This window comes from Heteronotia binoei, chromosome 8 (genome assembly GCF_032191835.1).
Source record: "Heteronotia binoei isolate CCM8104 ecotype False Entrance Well chromosome 8, APGP_CSIRO_Hbin_v1, whole genome shotgun sequence".
NCBI classification, from domain to species: domain Eukaryota; kingdom Metazoa; phylum Chordata; class Lepidosauria; order Squamata; family Gekkonidae; genus Heteronotia; species Heteronotia binoei.
The window spans coordinates 69,357,606-69,381,478 of record NC_083230.1 but is presented as its reverse complement, the minus strand read 5'-3'; positions in this window follow the sequence as shown (position 1 = coordinate 69,381,478).

The window sequence follows — 23,873 nt, the reverse complement described above, 5'->3', positions numbered from 1 at the left end:
TTTATTCCTGCATCTCTGATATCTCTAACAAACATCCAAAAGAAGTGTACTAATCAGAACTTACAGGGGTAGAAGAATCCAGGTTGTTTAAGTTGATTGAAGATTGAAGATCAGAATGCAGAGTGTTGAGAAAGAAAAGATGAGCCGGTGGGTGACTTTTGGCCATTTAAAAATGGCGATTGAGATGCTGAGGCTTGGGAAGAGCGGGATCGGGAAGCAGCCGCTTCCGCTGGCATTCCTGACCGACTGCTTCAGTACCCCTGCCTTCTAGGACCCTCCCTGGGTCCTAGAGTCGAGTCAGCCTTCATGGGTGACCCCTCAACGCCCCAGTTTGGGAGCAGGACACAACGGTCTGAGCCACTTCCAAAGGCAAGCTGCCAAAACCGGAAGTCCCCAGAATGGATTTTCCATTAAGGTCTCAGATCGCCTACTCTGGAAGTAGAGACCTTAATGGGAAATCAGTTCTGTATTTTCTTTGCAACTTTGCAAGCTAACAAGAGCTTCCTGCTGAAGGAAGCAAAGACAAGGCAAAAGGAGCTGGGAATGTTATCTGCAGCCCCAGAACTTCAAATGGTGAGGACAGCAAGGGGAGGAAGGGGTGGGAGGAGAAAAAAGCCCTGGGTGGGATGGTTGTGGCCTGCAGACTGTAAACCTCTGTTCACCCTGTGAGGAGTCTGAGACATGAAAATTGGGATTAGGGCCTGGCAGGAGCCTCACATGTAGGATTGTTCCCTTGAGCCCATGAGCTCAGCCTTTGGGTGGTCATTGTACAGAACTGTTGGGTTATCTGCATATTCAAGGCTATCTCTATGTACACAAGGCTCTTCTCATGTTATTCAGTGGGATTTACTCCCAGCAAAGTGCCTGTAGGACTGCAGCCTATGTCTTTGTTAGGTGATCTAGAATTGACTTACTAACAATGTGTACCCTGTTTGATCATGCTGAGTTTCTGACATGATGGATGTTAAGGGTTTGCTTGTGGAGTGAAAAAAATTAAAAAACTCAGGGTTAATTACCTTAAAACTCTGATTTATTCTGCCATATGATTCTGTTCAGATATCACCTTTCTCAGTTGTTTTCTTGACTCCAACTGAAGCTTTATTGAAATGGATATAACTTGTTCTGCAATACCTTTTCTACTGATACAGCTTAGGAAAAATGATTGAAAAACTGCCTTTGCCTATTCAGGATAAGTAATAGCTGTCTGCAAGTCAGATATGGAGGAAAATATATTTGCTGCACCAATCTCTAGCAATATGATGGCAAAGGTTTACTGCTATCAGATTAAGGCGAGCAGCAGAATATTTTTCATTTATTACCCAATATGTTTATTCAGACACCATTATGACCACCACTTTCTGAATTTTTCATGTTTTGTCATCACAGCATTCCTCAATTAGTGCACACAGTGTGTCCATAACCTGCTGATAAGGAAACATACCCCTGATTGCCATAAACTGGTGAGTCACATATAACCTTAAAGAATATGAAAATGAAGGAAAAGCTGGAGCCAAGTATATAACTGAGAAAGGAAAGTTGTGACACAATGAGAAATAATCCTTTTGGAAATTTTTTAACATCAAAGGGTATGAGGCATTTTAAGCCAGAGTGCTTAAGAAGAACAGGTTGCTTACCTGGAACTGATGTTCTTCAAGTGATCATTTGTCCATTCACACTGATGGGCTTTTGACCTGAACAGAGCTAGGTTTCAGAAACTTCTAGAGCTAGCTTTCTGACATGGAGTTCATCTCTGTCCAAGCCCACAAGCTTGGATGTTAGCATACCCAGAGCGGAGGAACCACACCTCCCATTAATTTCCTTCCAACACGCCTGTGATGCAAAACTTAAAAAGGCTGATATTGCAGGGAAGTGAGTGAATCATACGGATGCAAAGATAACCACTTGAAGAACATCAGTTACAGGAAAGCAACCTGTTCTTTTTGTCCTGTCTGTACATCATATTGATGGCTGCATAGGTATCAGAGCCTGAAGGACAACTTGGAATGAAAAGAACTATTCTTGCTACTGAGGCCGTTGTAGGTACTAAGGCTTGAAAAGAATTTGGTTATGGAAACCATTATTCTTGGTGCCAAAGGCTACACAGATATCAAAACCTGAGGAGAACTTGGGAAACTCTTGCTCTCAGTGACAATGAGGGAAGAACAATAGACAAATATTGAACTACAGTGAGAGGAGTCTGTTTTGCCAAGGGCTTTTTTTGAGCAAGAACGCACAGGAATCCAGCTGTGTCTGATTGATCAGACACTGAGAACTGTGTCTGATTGGTTGCACCAGAGTCGGCTGAAGTTGAATCCATCGAAGATGGAGATCCTCTACTTGAGCTGTGGGGGATTAGATAGGAGAATTTGGCTCCTGGCCCTGGACTCCAGGGTCCAGAGTCTAGGTGTGATCCTGATTGCCTTCCTATTGATGGAGGTCCAGGTCATAGTGGTTGCCAAATCAGCCTTTTTTCATCTTTGGCAGGTTTGGAAAAGTGAGAGCAGTGGGGCAGTGTGGGCCATGGTGAAGTGTGCGCTCCTTGTTTCTGCTCGCTTAGGGGACGTGATCATACACAGTTGCTTCTGCTTGCTTAAAGGCTGGAAGAATTCTCTGACCCCTCAGCAAGAAGAAACAACGGGGCACTTTCAGAGCCCAGGACTGAAAGTTAAGCTCCCTATTGCTTCTGCTTGCTTAGGGGCTGGAAGAAATCTCTGACTGCTAAGGAAGCAGAAACAATGGGGCACTTTCAATGCCCAGGACTGAAAGTTAAGCTCCGCCTTGCTTCTGCTTCCTTAGGGGCCGGAAGAAATCTCCAACCCCTCAGCAAGTAGAAACAATGGGGCACTTTCAGCGCCCAGGACTGAAAGTTAAGCTCCCTGTTGCTTCTGCTTGCTTAGGGGCTGGAAGAAATCTCCGACCCCTCACCAAGCAGAAACAACAGAGCGCTTTCAGTGCCCAGGACTGAAAGTTAAGCTCTGTGTTGCTTCTGCTTGCTTAGGGGCTGGAAGAAATCTCTGACCCCTCAGCAAGCAGAAACAACAGGGCATTTTCAGAGCCCAGGACAAAAAGTTAAACTCCCTGTTGCTTCTGCTTGCTTTGGGGCTGAAAGAAATCTCTGACCCCTCAGCAGGCAGAAACAATGGGGCACTTTCAGCGGCCAGGACTGAAAGTTAAGCTTCACCTTGCTTCTGCTTGCTTAGGGGCTAGAAGAAATCTCTGACCCCCCCAGCAAGCAGAAACAACTGGGCACTTTCAGCACCCAGGACTGAAAGTTAAGCTCCACGTTGGGCTGATGCTGGGCTAGAGGGCGCCTGCAAGAAGAGGCCGTTCTGGCCCTCAAGTGGGGTGGCAGGGATAGGAGGCCGATGGCTCCATTGCAGACAGGGCTGGGTAAGGTAGGCTGGCACACAAAAGTGGAGGTCCCGGCTGCAGTCCGGGGCTGGGGATCAGTGGAGAGGTGATGTTCGTCTGCAGGGGTTTTCTGGCCTGGTCTCGTTGGCCACCCAAGTGATAGTGGGAGCTGTGCTTGGGCAGCCTCGGCTCGCCCTCCGACAGGAAGAAATCCGAATTGGAGGTCTCGTAGCTCCAGAAGTCAGTTGTGACTTGGTGGCACCTTCCACCCCCCCCTTGTTCCGCCGGGCTTGCCTAGCTGGATCATGCTACAGGTAAGGGCAGGAGACCGTGCGGCACATATCTAATCCTCTGAGTGGCTCCCCACCAGAGCTGCTGAAAGAGGGGTGGAAAGGGATCACCTTGGGGCAGCTGCAGGGAGAGGGGAGGCTGTATGGCAGTGAGCTGGCAGCTTCCCTCCTCAGTGGTGGTAGGAGAGAAGGCCATGGAGGTTGGGGCCACTATGTGCCCCCTGAAAAAAATCAGGGCCCCCCATTCTTCAAATCCTGGCTATTGGGGTTGCCAGAAAGTGGTATTGAAGACAAGAGAGGATTAAGCAGAATTTGCCAGGCACCTTTTAAAATGGAGATACTTACCTGGGAGAACCCATTGTTTAAGATATTCCATTATAGGAGGCAAGGGGAGCGGGGAGAGGCAGGAGACTGGAATTAGCTTTGAGGATGCTGTTTTGCAGCCTTTAGACAAGCCTGGGCAAGTTTCCAGGCCTAAGTAGAGTGTTTTCAGTTGGCCTGTTTTGGGATCTCTGGTTCAGGTACAATTTTGGGAGACCTGCCTGAGACTGGGGTGCTTCCATAAGTTAGAACATAAGAACATAAGAGAAGCCATGTTAGATCAGGCCAAAGGCCCATCCAGTCCAACATTCTATGTCACACAGCGGCCAAATATATATATATATATACATACACACACACACACACACACTGTGGCTAATAGCCACTGATGGACCTCTGCTCCATATTTTTATCTAACCCCCTCTTGAAGGTGGCCATGCTTGTGGCCACCACCACCTCCTGTGGCAGTGAATTCCACATGTTAATCACCCTTTGGGTGAAGAAGTACTTCCTTTTATCTGTTTTAACCTGTCTGCTCAGCAATTTCATCGAATGCCCACGAGTTCTTGTATTGTGAGAAAGGGAGAAAAGTACTTCTTTCTCTACTTTCTTCATCCCATGCATTATCTTGTAAACCTCTATCATGTCACCCCTCAGTTGACGTTTCTCCAAGCTAAAGAGCCCTAAGCGTTTCAACCTTTCTTCATAGGGAAGGTGTTCCAGCCCTTTAATCATTCTAGTTGCCCTTTTCTGAACTTTCTCCAATGCTATAATATCCTTTTTGAGGTGCGGCGACCAGAACTGCACACAGTACTCCAAATGAGACCGCACCATCGATTTATACAGGGGCATTATGATACTGGCTGATTTGTTTTCAATTCCCTTCCTAATAATTCCCAGCATGGCGTTGGCCTTTTTTATTGCAAACGCACACTGTCTTGACATTTTCAGTGAATTATCTACCACGACCCCAAGATCTCTCTCATGGTCAGTCTCTGCCAGTTCACACCCCATCAACTTGTATTTGTAGCTGGGATTCTTGGCCCCAATGTGCATTACTTTGTACTTGGCCACATTGAACCGCATCTGCCACGTTGACGCCCACTCACCCAGCCTCAACAGATCCCTTTGGAGTTCCTCACAATCCTCTCTGGTTCTCACCACCCTGAACAATTTAGTGTCATCCGCAAATTTGGCCACTTCACTGCTCACTCCCAACTCTAAATCATTTATGGACAAGTTAAAGAGCATGGGACCCAGTACCGAGTCCTGCGGTACCCCACTGCTTACCGTCCTCCACTGTGAAGACTGCCCATTTATACTCACTCTCTGCTTCCTATTACTCAGCCAGTTTTTGATCCACAAGAGGACCTGTCCTTTTACTCCATGACTCTCCATGACTCTCAAGCTTTCGAAGGAGCCTTTGATGAGGAACTTTATCAAAAGCTTTCTGGAAGTCAAGGTAAACAACATCTATCGGGTCTCCTTTGTCCACATGTTTGTTCACCCCCTCAAAGAAATGTAACAGGTTAGTGAGGCAAGATCTTCCCCTACAGAACCCATGCTGAATCTTCCTCAATAACCCGTAAGTTAGGCACTGCCTCTTGGCTACAACAGACTCCAAAAAGACAATAATTGAACACCACTAGTGGTCATGTACAACTCTCAACATTTCAACGCATCATCAATGACGTGCAACCTCTACTGAACAATGACAGCTCTCTTTCACAAATACTGGGAGGCAAACTTTTTCTTGCACACAGATAACTCCCCCCTCCAATCTCAAACAACTCCTCAAACACAATAATGCAACCTCTAATTTGAACATGGGCAATGGTGCCAGACCTTGCAAAAAACCCAGATGCCAACTTTGCTGCCACATATACCCAGACAACACAATCACCTGACCAACAACATCAACTGCACCATCTCAGGCTCATTCACTTGCTCATCTTCTAACATTATATATGCCAACAATGCCCTTCAGTTCTCTACATAGGAAAAACTGGACAAACCCTATGCCAAAGGATAAATGGACACAAATCCGGCATCAGAAAATCACAAAAGTGAGAACCTGTAGGAGAACACTTTAACTTTCCAGAACATACAATGGGTGACCTCAAAGTAGCTGTTTTATTGCAAAGGAACTTCAGGAACAGAGTGGCATGTTTTAGGGAAGAAAAGTCAACTTGCCCTTTCCCAGGAGTGAATGTGTGAATCTGTGTGTATGTGCGTGTGTGTGGGAAGGGGGCTTTCTACTGAGTGATCTGTTGCATGCTTTTTTGTGGGGGAGAGACAAGGGGGTCTTTCTTGCTGGCTGGGCTTGCGAGGCAGCATCCTGGAGCCTGGCTTCTGGTGACCTCAGGGGGTGTGGCCTGTGAGATGTGCAAAGTAGTTCCTGCTGGGCTTTTTCTACAAAAAAAGCTCTAGTCTTAAAGGTGCCACTTGACTTAAACTTTGTTCTGCTGCTTCAAACCAGCACGGCTAACCAGCTGAATTTATGTACACTTTGTTTGCTGAAGAAAGCATAATTGTTGACTTAATACAATGCAAATACAAATTTACTTCTGAGTAAAATTCTAGAAACATATGCCTTCTGTTGGCTGTGGAAAGTGCACATACTACCCTCAAGCTACATAGGACAGCTCACTCTGAAGTAGCAATATTTGAGAGAGAACTCTGTGTGCCCTCTTGTGGTTGAGAAGAGCTCATGCATTGTCCCACAGCTGATAATTTCTACTTCGCTGTAGAGAAACATAGGGCGTTTTCGCACTCAGCTTCAGCCGGCGCGACCCCCCTCTTCACCGTGCAGGATCTGCGTGGATTTCGCACTAAATGCCGCGGAGCAGCCAGAAGAGCCGGAAACTCCCGTCGCAAAAGCCGCGCAAACGGAAACTGCTTTTTGGCGGTTTACGTTTGAGTGGCTTTTGCGCCGGGAGCTTCCGGCTCTTCCGGCTGCTCCGCGGCATTTAGTGCGAAATCTGCGCAGATCCTGCGCGGTGAAGAGGGGGGTCGCGCCGGCTGAAGGTGAGTGCGAAAACGCCCATGGCGGTTTACATTTGCGACGCAAAAGCCCCGGGACTACGCGGCTCTTCCTGGTGCTGCGCAGCAGTTTGTGCGAAATCCGCGCAGACGCAGCACGGTGAAGAGGGACGTCGCTCCGGGGTAAGGTAAGTGGGAAAACGGCCATAATGTCCAAGGGAAGCTAGATTTTGTTAATATAAAGGAGGGTTGTTCTGCCATTGTCTATTGTCAAACTAGTGTTGTGAGGATTACTATAATTTTACTTTTAGTTTTGATTGTGTTATTGATGTTGATGGGCTTTTTTTTTTTTAGTAAGCCAAATTGGGCCTTTAGGGAGATGGTGAGATGTACAGATTATAAATAAGTAAATAAGCAAACAAATAAATGCCAGTCAAACTAAAACATAGTGCATCTGAGTGCTAATTTTCTTTCTGAGTCACAATGGCATAAACCTGCTTTTGCAGCAGTAATGCTGGATTCAGTATAACCTCTAGTCCAGGGGTGTCAAACTCATGAGGGCTAGATCTGACATAAATGAGACCTTGTTGGGCCAGGCCAGACCATGTTGGGCTGGGCTATGTGTGTACCTATTTAAGATTAGGTAGCAGAGATATAAACTTTATAAAGGACAAAGACAAACACGATGGTTTTTTTTTTTTAAACTTAAAATAAAACGTGCTTAAAACGTTAGCATTGCTGGTCTTAAAAGTGCTTTCATTGTATTTCTCCCATGAGCTCCAGGTTACTGTGGTAACTGGGAGGTAACTGGGCAAAGGAAACTCTGGCTCTTTCCTTCCTTTCTCAGGGGACCAGGAGGGGGAGGAGCCTCAGCCAATAGAGGGAAGAGAGGCTTGACTCAGTACCTCTGCTGTGTGATTGAAATAGCCTGGCAAAGCAAGCTCTGCCTCCCCTACCTTTCTCCCCAAGGGAGGAACCTCAGCCAATTGAGAAAATAGAGGTTTCGTTCTGTAGCTCCTGTGCAACTGAGCAATGTTATGCAGGAGGAAGCAAGAGAGAGGGAGAAGGAAGCAGATGACAGTCAGTTGCTCACGGGTCTGATAGGAGTCCTCTGGGGGCCTGATTCAGCCCCCAGGCTGCATGTTTGACACCCCTGATCTAGTCTATTAACCATGTTAGGAAGAATCAGTGGAACTTGATCAAAGGTAAACAGTACAATGTCCTTCAAGTCCTCAGCCTTCCCAACTAGAATTACTTCTGCCTTATCAGGATTCATTTTAAATTTGTTCTCTCTTAGCCACTTAAGCACAATGGTCAGGCAGTGGTTCAGGACAACTACTGCATTGCCACAAAATTTGGACAGAGAGATATAGAGCTGTAAGTCATCAGCATATTGATGACACCCAATTTCAAAGTTATGAATGATTTCACCTAAGGATTTTACATAGAAGCTGAATATTAAGGGGGATAGGACTGCACCCCATGGACCCTCACAGGGCAACTCCTTCATCGATGACAACTGGCTTCCATTAGCAACAGTTTGACACCAGTCTATATGGAATGATTTAAAAGGATTCAGAACAGGGAGTTAGAACATAAGAGAAGCCATGTTGGATCAGGCCAATGGCCCATACAGTCCAACACTCTGTATCACACAGTGGCCAAAAATTTATATATATATATATACACACACATATATATACACATATATATATACACACACTGTGGCTAATAGCCACTGATGGACCTCTGCTCCATATTTTTATCTAACCCCCTCTTGAAGCTGGCTATGCTTGTAGCCGCCGCCACCTCCTGTGGCAGTGAATTCCACATGTTAATCACACTTTGGGTGAAAAAGTACCTCCTTTTATCCGTTCTAACCCAACTGCTCAGCAATTTCATTGAATGCCCACGAGTTCTTGTATTGTGAGAAAGGGAGAAAAGTACTTCTTTCTCTACCTTCTCCATCCCATGCATAATCTTGTAAACCTCTATCATGTCACCCCGCAGTCGACGTTTCTCCAAGCTAAAGAGCCCCAAGCGTTTTAACCTTTCTTCACAGGGAAAGTATTCCAAACCTGTAATCATTCTAGTTGCCCTTTTCTGCACTTTCTCCAATGCTATAATATCCTTTTTGAGGTGCGGTGACCAGAATTGCACACAGTATTCCAAATGAGACCGCATCATCGATTTATACAGGGGCATTATTATACTGGCTGATTTGTTTTCAATTCCTTTCCTAATAATACCCAGCATGGCGTTGGCCTTTTTTATTGCAATCGCACACTGTCTTGACATTTTCAGTGAGTTATCTACCACGACCCCAAGATCTCTCTCTTGGTCAGTCTCTGCCAATTCACAACCCATCAACTTGTATTTGCAGCTGGGATTCTTGGCCCCAATGTGCATTACTTTGTACTTGGCCACATTGAACCTCATCTGCTACGTTGACGCCCACTCACCGAACCTCAACAGATCCCTTTGGAGTGCCTCACAATCCTCTCTGGTTCTCACCACCCTGAACAATTTAGTGTCATCCGCAAACTTGGCCACTTCACTGCTTACTCTCAACTCCAAATTATTTATGAACAAGTTAAAGAGCATGGGACCCAGTACTGAGCCCTGCAGCACTCCACTGCTTACCGTCCTCCACTGCGAAGATTGCCCATTTATACTCACTCTCTGCTTCCTATTAATTAGCCAGTTTTTGATCCACAAGAGGACCTGTCCTTTTACTTCATGACTCTCGAGCTTACTAAGGAGCCTTTGATGAGGAACTTTATCAAAAGCTTTCTGAATGTCAAGGTAAACAATATCTATCGGGTCTCCTTTGTCCACATGTTTGTTCACCCCATCAAAGAAATGTAACAGGTTAGTGAGGCAAGATCTTCCCTTACAGAACCCATGCTGAGTCTTCCTCAATAACTCGTGTTCATCTATGTGCCTACTCATTCTGTCCTTGATAATGGTTTCTACCAATTTCCCAGTATTGAGTTACCTCAAAAGACCTGGAGTTGGTCTGTCAGTACTCTCTCAATCATCAAACCCAGAGAGGGGGAATTAGAGACAGGATGATAATTGGCCACATCTCTTTTCTGTAGTGATTTTTCAAAAAGAAGTGGGCAGATAGCCACCTCTTTACATTTTTGAGGGAAGATATCCTGACCCAATAATTGATTTATGATGGATACAAGAACCCATCCTTACATGCAGGGCTTTTTTTGAGCAGGGACGCACAGGAATGCAGTTCTGGCTGGCTTGGCAATGGGTGTGTGTGTGTGGCCTAATATGCAAATGAGTTCCTACTGGGCTTTTTCTACAAAAAAGTCCTGAGATTTCAGTAGACAGGATGGGCAGGGATCCAGAGCACAAGATTTCATGTATCCTAAGATCCTGTCAACATCCATCATGGTAAGTGGGTCAAAATGATCCATAAATATATTATATTTTCTTTCTGAGCAATGTTACAACCAGCATCCAACTCAGAATGTATGCAAGAGACTTCATCAGCAAAAAACTTTGCAAAAGCTCCTGAGACAATAGAAGCTCAGATTGAGGAGTCACAGATGGAATCTGTGACAGGAGTCACAGAGGAGCTAGCTGACAGGATGATGGCAGAGAAATAACGTTTCTTTGATGCTATCCCTGCTGCTTCATAGATCTTACAATGACAAGGTTTATTAAAATTATTTGCTTTAATACATAAAAGATTATTGCTTATGTAGATAATTGCTCATGCAGCTTTTTAAAAAGGAAAAAAAAGTACAAATCTATCCACTCCCTCTCAAAATTGGTTTTCTTTGGTCATTGTGCCAGTCCCACCCTGTGGCACTACAGTTGTATAATGCTGCAATACAATGGCAGCTTCATGACATTAAAGTCATAGCAACCGTACTGGCACTTCAAATAAATTTCCATTTTACACACTATTTTGCATTTTGTCTTCTTTTAATTTGGCAATTAAGAGCTCTCAAGGCTAGCTCACAATATAAAGCCAAGACTATTTTCATTCATTATTCCCTCTGACTTCAGCTAACCAGTTCAATCCAGGGTCAGTTTCCTTGAGATGGAATTCACAGGGTGGGGACACTGGACCCAGCCTATGAACGCAGAGCATCAGTTGTATGTGGTTTCTCCTTTCTTGCTTGAGCTGCTCTCACTCAGACTGTGCAGAGGGGACAGCAGAGGAATTCCCCTCCCCTGCACTGTTAACCCTGAACATAGGCTTTCCAATCCCCAGGTCCCAGTGGGGGATCCCCTGGTTTTACAGGCTTCCCCCCACCCCCAGCCTGCTAGCCAGTGGGGGAAGCCCCACCCCCACAGTCCCCACACACCTCTAGATCTCCGGCAGGTTTAGAAACCTACAAACAGGTCCGTTTCAAAATGTGTGTGTGTCTGTGTGCCTTTAAAGTTGAACAGGAAGTAGGAAGTACTTCATGGGGAGGGGTCAGAAGCACAGTCCCTCCATTTGTTTTGCTTTTGTTTCCAATCAAGTAAGAGTGTGTGTGTGTGAGAGAGAGAGCAGTGTAGTCCCTGTTCTTTTCAGATGTCGTTGTGGAGGAACCAGACCCAGTAAGTGTGTGTGTGAGAGAGAGGGTTGCCAATTCCCAGGTTTGGAGACCCTCCCCTCACTTTAGGGTCATCAGAAAGCAGGTGGGGGTGGGGAGGAAATGCCTACTGGGCACTCTGTTATTCCCTATGGAGAATAATTCCCATAGGAATAATGGGGAATTGATCTGTGGGTATTGGGGGCTCTGGGGGGCTGTTTTTTGAGATAGTGGCACCAAATTTTCAGTATAGCATCTAGTGCCTCTCCCCAAAATACCCCCTCAAGTTTCAAAATGATTGGACTAGGGAGTCCAATTCTATGAGCCCCAAAAGAAGGTGCCCCTATCGTTCATTATTTCCTTTGGAACGAAGGCATTTTAAAAGGTGTTCTGTCCCTTTAAATGTGATGGCCAGAACTCCCTTGGAGTTCAATTATGCTTGTCACACTCTTGCTCCTGGCTCCACCCCAACGTCTCCTGGCTCCACTCCTAAAGTCTCCTGGCTCCACCCCCAAAGTCCCCAGATATTTTTTGAATTCGACTTGGCAACCCTAGAGCAGAAATAGTCTGCTGAAGAACTATTTGGCATGTTGTGGAAATAGTGAAACCAGTGAAAACAGAGTTGGATGAGATCCCAACCCTAGAAGAGACTGTTAAAGCCATCAAGCAACTGAAAAGTGGCAAGGCAGCGGGAGTTGATGGAATCCCACCAGAGATCTGGAAGCATGGGGGCACAGTACTACATAGCACACTTCACAAAGTACTTGTCACCTGCTGGGAACAAGGCAAACTACCACAGGACTTTCGCGATGCAATCATCATAACTCTATACAAGAACAAAGGAGAAAAGTCAGACTGCTCCAACTACCGGGGGATAACCCTGCTCTCCATCGCAGGCAAAATCCTTGCCAGAATACTTCTGAACAGACTGGTGCCCACCATTGCAGAAGAACTCCTCCCAGAGAGTCAGTGCGGCTTCAGAGCTAACAGAAGCACCACCGACATGGTATTTGTTCTCAGGCAGATCCAAGAGAAATGCAGGGAACAGAACAAGGGTCTATATGTGACTTTTGTCGACCTTACCAAAGCTTTCGATACCGTTAGCAGGAACGGCCTGTGGCAAATCTTGGAACGTTTAGGATGTCCCCCGAGATTCCTCAGCATGATCATCCAGCTACATGAAGACCAGCGAGGCCAAGTCAGACACTGCAACGATCTCTCGGAGCCCTTCCCAATAGGCACAGGTGTAAAGCAAGGCTGCGTTCTCGCGCCAACTCTCTTTATGATCTTCTTTAGCATGATGCTTCAAAGAGCCGCAGTAGATCTAGATGATGACGATGGTGTCTACATCCGCTATCGCACTGATGGCAGCCTGTTCAACCTGAGGCGACTAAAGGCTCACTCCAAGACAATGGAAAAACTCATCCGAGAGCTACTGTTTGCTGATGATGCTGCACTCATCTCCCACTCGGTATCAGCTCTGCAGCATATGACGTCCTGCTTTGCAGAGGCTGCCAAGCTATTCGGCCTAGAAGTTAGTCTGAAGAAGACAGAAGTTCTCCACCAGCCTGCACCCCAGGAAGATTATCACCCTCCCTGCATCACTGTGGGTGAATCAGTTCTGAAGACAGTCCAACAGTTCAGCTACCTGGGGTGCATCATCTCCTCAGATGCCAAGATTGACAAGGAGATCGACAACAGGCTGGCAAAGGCAAACCGTGCATTTGGCCGACTGCACAAAAGAGTATGGAGCAACAAGCATCTGAAAAAAGGCACAAATATCAATGTTTACAAAGCGGTTGTGTTGACAACCCTCATCTACGGCTCCGAATCGTGGGTTTTATACCGTCATCACCTGTGACTCCTTGAGCGCTTTCATCAGCGCTGCCTTTGCACCATCCTCAACATCCACTGGAGTGACTTTATGACCAACACTGAAGTCCTCAAGAGGGCGGAGGTTACAAGCATCGAAGCACTGCTGTTGAAGACGCAGCTGCGCTGGGCAGGGCATATTTCTAGGATGGAAAACCACCGCCTTCCCAAGATTGCTCTGTATGGCGAACTTTCCACCGGCCATTGAAATAGAGGGGCACCAAAGAAGAAGTACAAGGACTCCTTGAAGAAATCCCTTGGCACCTGTCACATCAACCATCACCAGTGGTCTGACCTAGCCTCAGATCGCAAAGCATGGAGGCACACCATCCACCAGGCTGTCTCTTCCTTTGAGAACGCACGCATAGCTGGTTTTGAGGACAAAAGAAGATTGAGGAAGAATCGCACTGCTACAGCACCAACCCCAAATCAGACTTTTCCCTGCAGCCACTGTGGCCGGATCTGCCTGTCCCGCATTGGTCTTGTCAGCCACCAGCGAGCCTGCAGCAGACGTGGACTACTGCACCCTTCTTAAATCTTCGTTCGCGAAGTCAAGCCGAGAGAGAGGGAAAAGCATGTGCCTATGTGTGATACAGGTATTAGCAATCAATAATGGGTTGGATGACAGTTAATAAACTGAAGCTCAGTTCACACAAGATGGAAATGTTATTACCAAGGGATCTGTTAAGCCAGAGTAGTTGTATTTCCCCTAGTCTGGATGGTTTCACAGTTACCCCTAAGGATAAGGAAGCATAAGGGCAGTCATAGTTGTGGCTTTGTGCTTGGATACTCAAGTAGCAAATGTTAATGCCTTGATTAGAGCACCACAGCAAAGAAAAAACTCTCTGTGTAAAATGCACTTCTAACTTACGAATAATAGGTATCAAAATACAAAAAGAATATCACCAGCACACATCATCTGAGTCATACCAAGTTAAAATCTCATAAGTTCCACACTGCTCCTACTGTCCTTATGTGGCTCAAAGCTACTGTATTATATTCAGTACAATGTTTGAAAAAAGGGGTCCAATGGAGAACCGGTCCGCTTTGCAAGCCATTTTGGATCTCAAATCCTTCTCCTAGGGACCAGTCTTGTGAATATTGTACAATTTTCTCGGTCCAGTAGTGCCAAAAATATTCAGTCATCAACCGTGTCCGTCCTGAATTCCTAGCTTCCTCTAATTTTCATGCATAATAGCAGGAACGCCATAATGAAATACAATCCTTGTCAGCAATGCAGGTGTTAGTGCACCAGCTGTGGTCTCTAATTGGATGGAGATAATATTGTTACTGTTATCCATGTACTGTTGCTAACATGGAGGTTTAATTACTGCAATGCACTGTGTGTGTGGGATTACCTCCCAGAGTTTCACTACACACCCAAGTGTTAGGATAGAACGTGATTTTTACCAGTTCATTCTTCTTGCTGTAATCTTCCACCCATGAGATATATTGTTCTTTAGGGTTCCTTGACTCTCAACTGTAGCTTTGAGTTGGAGGACAGGAGACTGCTAGGAAAAAGGGATGCTGATAAAAATAAAAAAAAGCTGATAAAAATAGCTTTTGTGAACTGGCTCTGTTCATGGCTCCAGTTCACATCAGGGGATCAGAATATTGCATCTTAGCTTGCCTGCCACAGGTGGTATTGTACTCACATTATTAAATTTCTCTTTTTTGGAAGCTGTTTTCAAATAATATTTCAAGCAATATGGCTTTTATTGCTTTATTAAAGTATTTCTGAAACCACAATGTGCTCAAGGAATATTTCAACAACAGAAAACGACAATAAGCTTATCACTTATTGTCAACTGATTTCGTGAATTCAACTTGGTTTCCAGTTTCTGATAATTCCTCCCTCAAATTCATTGCACTTTTAGAAACTGTAATCTGACACTGCCCACCCCCCATTTTTGCAAAATTGAACCAAGTGCTTAAATTACCACATTGTCAGGGTTCTGATCAGCTAATGCTTTCCAGCTCATTTATAATGTGTTAAGTATGTTAAGAAAGAAACAAAGTAGGTGATTTCTTAGTCAATGTCATAAGATGCACATAGAACAAGATACCATATTAGCATATAACAAGTAGGGAAATAGCTTGCAGGGGGCATGTCATTTCCCCCTCTATCAGTATTTCCTCTTTCCCTTTCAGGCAGCCTTCATGACCTCTCTGCCGGTTGTCTACCGTGTTCGCTATAAGGTGCTGGTTATCACCTTTAAAGCCCTATATGGCCGAGGACCTGCCTACCTACGGGACCGCCTCTCCCCATATATTCCCCAGAGAGCACTAAGATCCAGCTCCCAAAACCTTCTACAAATCCCTGGGCCAAAAGAGGCCAGACTCAAGATAACCCGGGAGCAAGCCTTTTCACTAATGGCCCCTCGTTGGTGGAACCAACTCCCAGAGATGGTGCGAGCCCTGCGGGATCTGAATCAGTTCCGCAGGGCTTGCAAAACCCATCTTTTTCAGCTCTCATTTGGAACAGGACCTGACCAAACTGACTAACTATTGTAATTTTAGCCACTTTATGTTGAAATTGGAACTGATGTATGATAATATGTAAACTATGACCGACAGAAATATAGCACCTATTTCTACCTACTTTATATTTTTATATCTTTTAATCTCCTATTTTCTTATTTTTATATTTTTAAACTTTATTAATTCATGTAATTGTATTATTTAAACTATTGCTGTCTATTTTAACCAAATCATGCTTGTCATGTCTGTGAGCCGCCCTGAGCCCGCCTTCTGGCGGGGGAGGGCGGGATATAAAAATAAAATTTGCTTTGCTTTGCTTTGCTTTTCCTGCTCCTTCCTCTCCCTCCTGTTCACCAGTCAACTTACCTTTAACTGACCCCCTTCCCTGCCCCTGCTAACATCTCTCTGGGAAAAAGTCTGTCTCAGTTGCAAGATGCCAGTTGCCAAGCTGGGTCTTGCTGTGTGGTGCCAGCCAGACTGGGCCCTGTTACACAGTGGGGAAATGGCAAGGACTTTTGGGGGGCACCTCACTTTCCTCTGTAACCCCCTCCCCACACTATTTCCTCTTTCCATCTTCCTAGAGTACCCCATATCCTCAACAGCCCCTGCTTCCTTCTCTTCTTCCCATCCACCTATCAACTTTTTATCTATTATTTTATCAACTTACTTTTAATCTGTAATTTAGATGGTTCCACAGGGGGATCCAAAGTACTTTATATCATTCTCCACTCCTTCACTTTATCTTCACAAGGACCTGCCATGTATGTTAGGCTGAGAGTGTGTGACTGGCTCAAAGTCGCTTGGTGAGCTTCCATGACAGAGTAGGGATTCAAACTTGGGACTCCCAGATCTTCATTTGGAAACTATACCACACTGGCTTTCATAGAATGGGTGCTGTGGAACAGTAGGAAGCAGCCAGGTCTAGATGAGCCATGCAAGTCATGTGATATCAAGTCTTTTGGCGCTTGCTGCTATATAGCTAAAGGCACTGTTTTCCTATCATTTTAGAGGGGTTTAAACCCCCCCCCCCAAGTATTTTTTTTTAAGTTTTAAGATTTTTCTGCAAACTTGAGGGTTTGTAGATTTGTAGAAAGATCTGTCTTGTCTGTTCATGATTTGGCCATGTTGAAAATCAGATGCATTGATATGGATAAAGAATGGACGTGGGAATAGTTTTTGACAAGTACCTCAATGGCAGGAAACAACAGAAAAAGAGGCAGAAATGGAGGAAAATGGGATAATTTGAGGTAACAAACATAGGGAGAGATGAGTTCATGGAATAAGATTAGTGGTGACGACAAACACACCTAAGAAATAGATTTTAAAGCACACAAGGACTTGGCTGATGCAGGTGTCAGAGGATGGAGTGGATTGCGGAAAAGGGCACTGTATCTATAATTATATGTAGTACTGGATGTCTTCACAATGAAGCCAGAAATCTGCCATGTTTGTCAATCACAGGAATTGCTGCCAAGTCTTCAGCACAGCATGTCCAAGGTATTTTGATATGAAGTTTCAGGAAAACATTGGTGCCAAATATTTTGCAAAAGTTGCCACTGATAGTAATCTGTGAATAGGTGTGGCCTGATTCTTTCTGACTAGCAAATATATGCCATTCTTAACAAATAAATAAAAGGGCACATTAACTGAATGAGGTGCTGCAGGCCAGAATAGTAATACAAAAAGCAGAGCACAGTTAATTATAAAAATAACAAAAGCAACTGTGTATACTATATCTACCTATATACTATATACAAACTATATACTATATTCTATACAAACTTTACTAAATTGCCAAAACTCTGTAAGGAGCTGTTGCTTTATTGTGAGCTGTTGCCAAATTTTTGAGAATAATTGGGTGTGAAGACTTAGACTGGCATTTGAATTTTGCAAACTCTTGACAAAGCCCTGGCTGTTGGGAGCAGCCTTGAAACGCGCAAGAAGTAGCTGGCAAACGCATTGGGAATATTAGACGAGGACCATATTCAATTCCTCATCACACTCCTTGTGGGATTGTATCCCTGTGAATAGAAGAAAAAAATCAAGTTTTGAACTAGATGTATTGGACCATTACCTTATGGAATGTATGGACACTCACCTTTCACAAGTACTGTTTTTATACTTACTATTGTATGAGAGGTTTACGAGTATTATCAATTTTGCATACATACCTGTTTTGTTGTAACTTTGTACACTTACCTGTTGGATGAAAGGTGGTTTTCTTTGCCTTCTCTAGTGTTTTGGCAATTAAGTAAAGTTTGTATAGAATTATTATTGGTATATAGTATACATAGTTGCTTTTGTTCCATTGTTTTTACTCTTAGATTTATTTTTATTTTTCTCCTTTTTTCACCATTTTGCCCTAAGGGAAAAGCAAAAGAGAGCATCAGTTTTGGCAGTGAAATTCATTGGAAATGATTGTTTGGAATAATCAATAATGCTGTTTGTCAGCTCTCACTTTTGCTGATTTTGCCACCAAAAATACTATGTAGCTTAGAAGGGGTTTGTTGTGGGAAAAAATAAATGCTTATTATGTCACTTTTGGGCTTGCTTCCTTGGAAGTCATGGAGCAATGAGTGGACAGGCAAATCTTTAACTTTCATAAATCTTTGAGAATCCATTCAGGATATTAATGAAGCAGAGAAAAGAAGAATATATAGTGCAGTTTGTAGGGTCTCCATAATTTGTGCATTTTTCCAAAATCAAATATAAAACATAATACTTCAAAAAGGGATCTTCCAATCATAATTTTGCACTCTCCTCATCAGTAAATTTTAGCTTTAACTATATGGTATCTGATAGTATCTGAAGAAGCGTGCATACACATGAAAGCCTGTACCTTGAATAAAACCTTTGTTGGTCTTAAAGGGGCCACTGAACTTAAACTTCAGTCCAGTGTGGCTATCCACCTGGTGCCAGGCCTCAGATTCAGCAGGAGTTCACAGAAACAGAGCTCTTGAACCTTTCTGAGGGTTCCCCCTCTTCCTCCCCACCTACCTTGTCCATTGAATAGTAGGTACAGCTGCATAACAATCCCTGGATTATGAGATTGGGCAGCCGGGCAGCCACCAGGAGCTTTGCCATGCCCCTGGCAGCCCTCAATAACTTCTGGAGAAGCTTGCACCACCCTTTCTCCACTTCTTATGTGAGTTTGGGTGGTGGGTGACTTGCTGGCCTTTTGACTGGAGGGGGGTGGCCCAGAAGAACCCCAGGCAAATGAGGCCTGCTTGGGCTGGCTGGATCTCTAGCCAGCCCAAGCAGGCCTCGCTTGCCTCGGGCTCTCCTTTCTTGCATTGGGTTGCTTTTGGCTGGGGGAGAGGCATATGCTAATAAGTTATGCTAATGAGCCCCACCACCTATTTTTCTACAAAATGACTCCTGCCTGGAGCTATAATTATATCATAGAGAAGAACAATGAGCATAGTTGTCCAAGTAATTTTAGACCAGACTTTCACTCTGAATATGCTTTGACTTAAAATAATCACCAGCGGGAAAGTTTAAACCAGGGCCTATATAGGTTTCAGGGATGTTGCATGCATGATACACAAATTCTTGTTCCATTAGAAACAGGATTAATAATTTTAATTTTCAGCTAACATCTTTTATTTTTAATTGAATGTAATATGAGCTGAATTAATTGTGAAACAGTGGAACACTGCATGCTAATCTGTACAATGGTAGAATATAATTATTCTGAATCATCTGCTCAAAAAATACAAGATTTTGACCTAAATTAAAATGTGTAGTACCTAATTACTGCTTTTATAATAAGTTCAATACAAATTGTTAACAAGAAGTAAAATACCCAGTTATATATCGCTTATGTTTCTTTTCATATCAAACCTTTTTTTAAAATTGCTGGGCTTCAGGTTGTGCTGAAGATATTATCAGCTGAAAGCATAAACTGAATCCCTCCTTTCTTTAATACATTTAAAATAACTAATCAAGTTGCTAAAAGCAGTTTGCTTAAGGAAATGGCCATTATTCTGGTACAGTAGACCCTGGCCATTTGCAGGAATTCTGTTCCTGGAATCACTGCTAAATCCACCAGTCCTGTGCTACGGGATGGGCTGCCTCCAAGGGCAGTTTGGGAGGCCAAAACAGTCCTGAAAACAGCTCTTGCTCACATAGGGAGAGGCCCTGTCCAGACAAGCCACCAGGCATGGTATTTTGCTGTAGCTTTGCAGAGTGACTCTTGTAACAGTGGCCACCTGCCTGTCTTAGGCAAGTCCCAATGCCACAAATGGGTGTTACTGCATGAGTTGCTTGGCTGGGCAGTTGAGGTGGGCAGTATGTAACTCAGTGAGTATGGATACTTTCTCCTTATACAGACACAGTTCTGAGAAGTCAGAAGATAGGGCCAGCAAGCTCATTCCTGCTCTCTCTTTTCCAACATGCATAGGGGTCATGCGTTCAAGACTAGTGGCTTGGCTGCAGACTCAGAATAAGTAAAGGTCTAACACAGGGAAGTCAAATGTGCAGCCCGTGGGTTTCATTTGGCCAATGCAGTGCTCAAATCCATCCCCCAAGCAACTTCCTACTGCTTCCTTTCCAGGGCTGTTAGTGCAGCCACACTGTACTTTGGTTCCCCCCCAGCCCCCTCAGTAGCTCTTTGCTTCTTGCCTCCCCCCCCCCACACCTTTGCTCTATCTCTGTCTCAGACACAGGCTCACAGAGCTCCATGGCTAATTCATGCAAGAGATAAAAAGACAAGCCTGCCTCTGTCTCTTTCTCTCTGCCCCCTCTCTCTCACACCCACAACCCCTCTTCTGCTTGCTTTTCCAGGGCTGCTTCTCCTCTTTTGGGGATGAAGAGAGAAAGATAACAGTGTTGGACTTCCATGGCAGATTTACGACCAGCAATGTTTTATTCCAGGTACCAGGAATAAGGCTCATTGTGGGGAAAATACAGCCTCTAAAAAGAGGCTCTGGGTGAGTGCCCCCACCCTTGCTGTTTTCCCACCTACTCACCCACTCAAGTGAAGGCATTCACTGCCCGCACCCTTGATGTGTTCCCACCCATCCACCCCCAACCTCCCACCCTAAAACCACCTCTTCCTCTCAACCATCACTGCACCCTTGGAACTCCACTATTCCCTCCACCTGTGCCAATCACTCACCCCAACCTTTGCTGTCTTCCTACCCACCCCATAGCTGAAACAGATGCTGGCTTCCCCCATACGTGTGTGTGTGTCCTTGTGTCTGTGGTGGCTCACAGCTCTGAAACAGGCCCAGAATGGAGATAAAGAATAATTATGGGGGGTGGGAGGCATGACGACAGTTGCGCAGATGCTGAAGCTCAGCATTCCTTTTATTTGCAGTGCATTGTTGCCATCTTTTTCTGTCAGAGTCAGCCTTGTAGCGCTTAGCTTGTGGGTTTTTTGACCAGGCATGATTGTGTTATGGTATACCATAGAGTATATGCCTCAAGATTTTCTGTAGGGGAATTGATCTGACTTCAGTTTTCAATCTCCCCTCCATTCCCTGCAGCCTCTACTTAGGAAAAGTACAGTCTTTCTCTACAGTGAGGACCAAAGTAGGAGGGAAGTGACCTCAGCAGGGTATAATGACACAGAGTCTACCCTGTAAAGCAGACATTTTCTGTAGGGGAAATGATCTCTGCCATCTGGAGAGTAATTCTGAGTGATCACCAGCCCTCACCTGGAGAGTGGCAACAGTGGTTCTCCAGGAGGAAATGGCTGGTTTGGAGGGTGGCATTGTACCTGTCTAATGGCCCCACCTTTCCTCAAACCCCACCCTCTTCAGGCTCCACCCTCAAATTTCTAGGAATTTCCCAACCTGGAGTTGGCAACCATCAATCTACCTTTACCTGCCCCTCTGACATCAGCTTTCCATCTCCTCTACCTAGGAAAAGTATAGTCTTTCCCCTCAGTGAGGACCAAAACAGCTTACATCATTCTCCTCTCCCCCTTTTGATCTGAACAACAACCCTGTGAGGTAGGTTAGGCTAAAAGTCTGCTACTGGTCCAAAATCACCCAGTCAGCTTCCACAGCAAGAACCTGGGTCCAGAGACCCTGCTCTAAAGCTCTAACTGCTACACTGGCTGTCATGGGGGGCTGCTGCTGAACAGGGTAGCCAACCTCCAGGTGGAGCCTGGAGGCCTCCTGGTATCACAACCGAACTCCAGATAACAGATCTCTCTCCCCCTGGAGAAAACAACTGTTTTGGCATTTTATTTTGCTGAGGCCTCTCCCCTCCGCAAACTCCACCACAAAATCTCCAGCAATTTCCCACCAACCGGGAACTGGCAGCCCTAGTCAGGACTGGGCCCAATAAGTTTTCTCTTAAAGGCCTTTAGTGATACCTTTAAGACCTACACACTCTGTGATAACACTGTGAGTCTTAAAGACAGGGGTTCATTCTCTGTTGCTCTCTGGCTTTCCCTCCCTCTCTCCTCACTCTCTCTATCTGCTCTGCTGCCATGGGATGCCATCTCCCCCATCTCTGGCTGTTTCTCTTCCAGAGGAGGAGAGGGAGGAGCCCTCAGTCAATCAAGAGCAGAATTTCCCTGGCTCTTTCCCTCTTACCTCAGCCAATCAAGAGAAGGCTTTTTCTGGCTCTTTCCCACCTCCTCCCTCCCTCAGCCAATTGAGGGATGGCTTTCTTTCTCTTCGCTGCGAAGCAGCAACAAGCAACTCATGGGAGACAATGGGAGAATATTTGATTTGTGACCAGTCTGCTAAGGGAATTATTAAATAAGGATAGGATAAGCTTTTGTGTGCAAGCACACGTCTTCTTTGGAGGGAAGGAGGCAGGATGGGTGGGTGGAAGGATGGATTCTTCTGACAAGTAGAATGTACAGTACATTGAGAAAATTAATTAGGTTTATTCTGAAAACAAAATTAAATGGATTTCTTTGGATTTATTTTCTTTCAAAAAGATCCTGATTAGGAATTAGAACATTTGGATTGGTCCTTATATCTTAGAGAGTGATTTCAGATGCCAAATTATAATAGTGCATATTGGTAATGAGACAGGAAAACTAGCTCTCGATTCAGTACAAGAGGATGCATTGTCTTGATCATTCTCAATTTCAATTCAGCAGTCTTTCTGCCCCTTTGAAATTCATTTGTAAGAGCACTGCTACTCTTAGGTCAGCAACTGAATGTTGTGATTTCTAATGTCAGTCTTATGTCCATTTATTCTTTGTATTCTCCTGGACTGAATACTCCTGGATCGAATTGAGACCTAGGTTTCCTGTCTCATTACCAATGCTGGTATCTCCACACCTACTACCCCTCTGCATATCACACCTAATCTAATTAAGCTTGCTATAGTCATTCATCTATTTATTGATTGATTTGATTTATATCCCGCCCTCCCCACCAAAACAGGCTCAGGGCTGCTATTGCCGTGTGACATCTGAAATCACCTTTATAAAGTTTATATCTCCTGTACCTCATGTTACATTTTATGGCATGCATGTGACAAAGCGACATTTATCTGGCCCTGGTAAAAAATTACTTGGATGGCCCAGCGTAGTCTGATCTTGTCAGATCTTGGAAGCTAAGTAGGGTTAGTCTTCATTAGTATTTGGATGGGAGATAGCCCAAGGAACACCAGGGTTGCTATTCAGAGGCAGGTAAATCCTATCGGCTCACCATAAGTTGATTGCAACTTGATGGTGCTTTCCTCAACCACCTAATATATTTTGTTGTCTGCTTTTCACTACTTCATGAGCCAGTGCAGTGTAGAGGTTAGTGTCAGACTAGGATCGAGGAGACCCAGATTTGACTCTCCACCGCGCTAGCACTGGTTTTGTTGTTGTTCAGTCGCACAGTCGAGTCCGACTCTTTGCAACCCCGTGGACAAAGTCACGCCAGGCCCTCCGGTCTTCCACCATCCTCCGAAGTCTGATCAAATTTGTGTTTGTTACAACAGTAACGCTTTCCAGCCATCACATCTTTTGCTGTCCCCTTCTTCTTTTGCCTTCTGTCTTTCCCAGCATCAAGATCTTCTCCAGGGAGTGCTCCCTTCTCATTTGGTGGGCAAAGTATTTGAGCTTCAG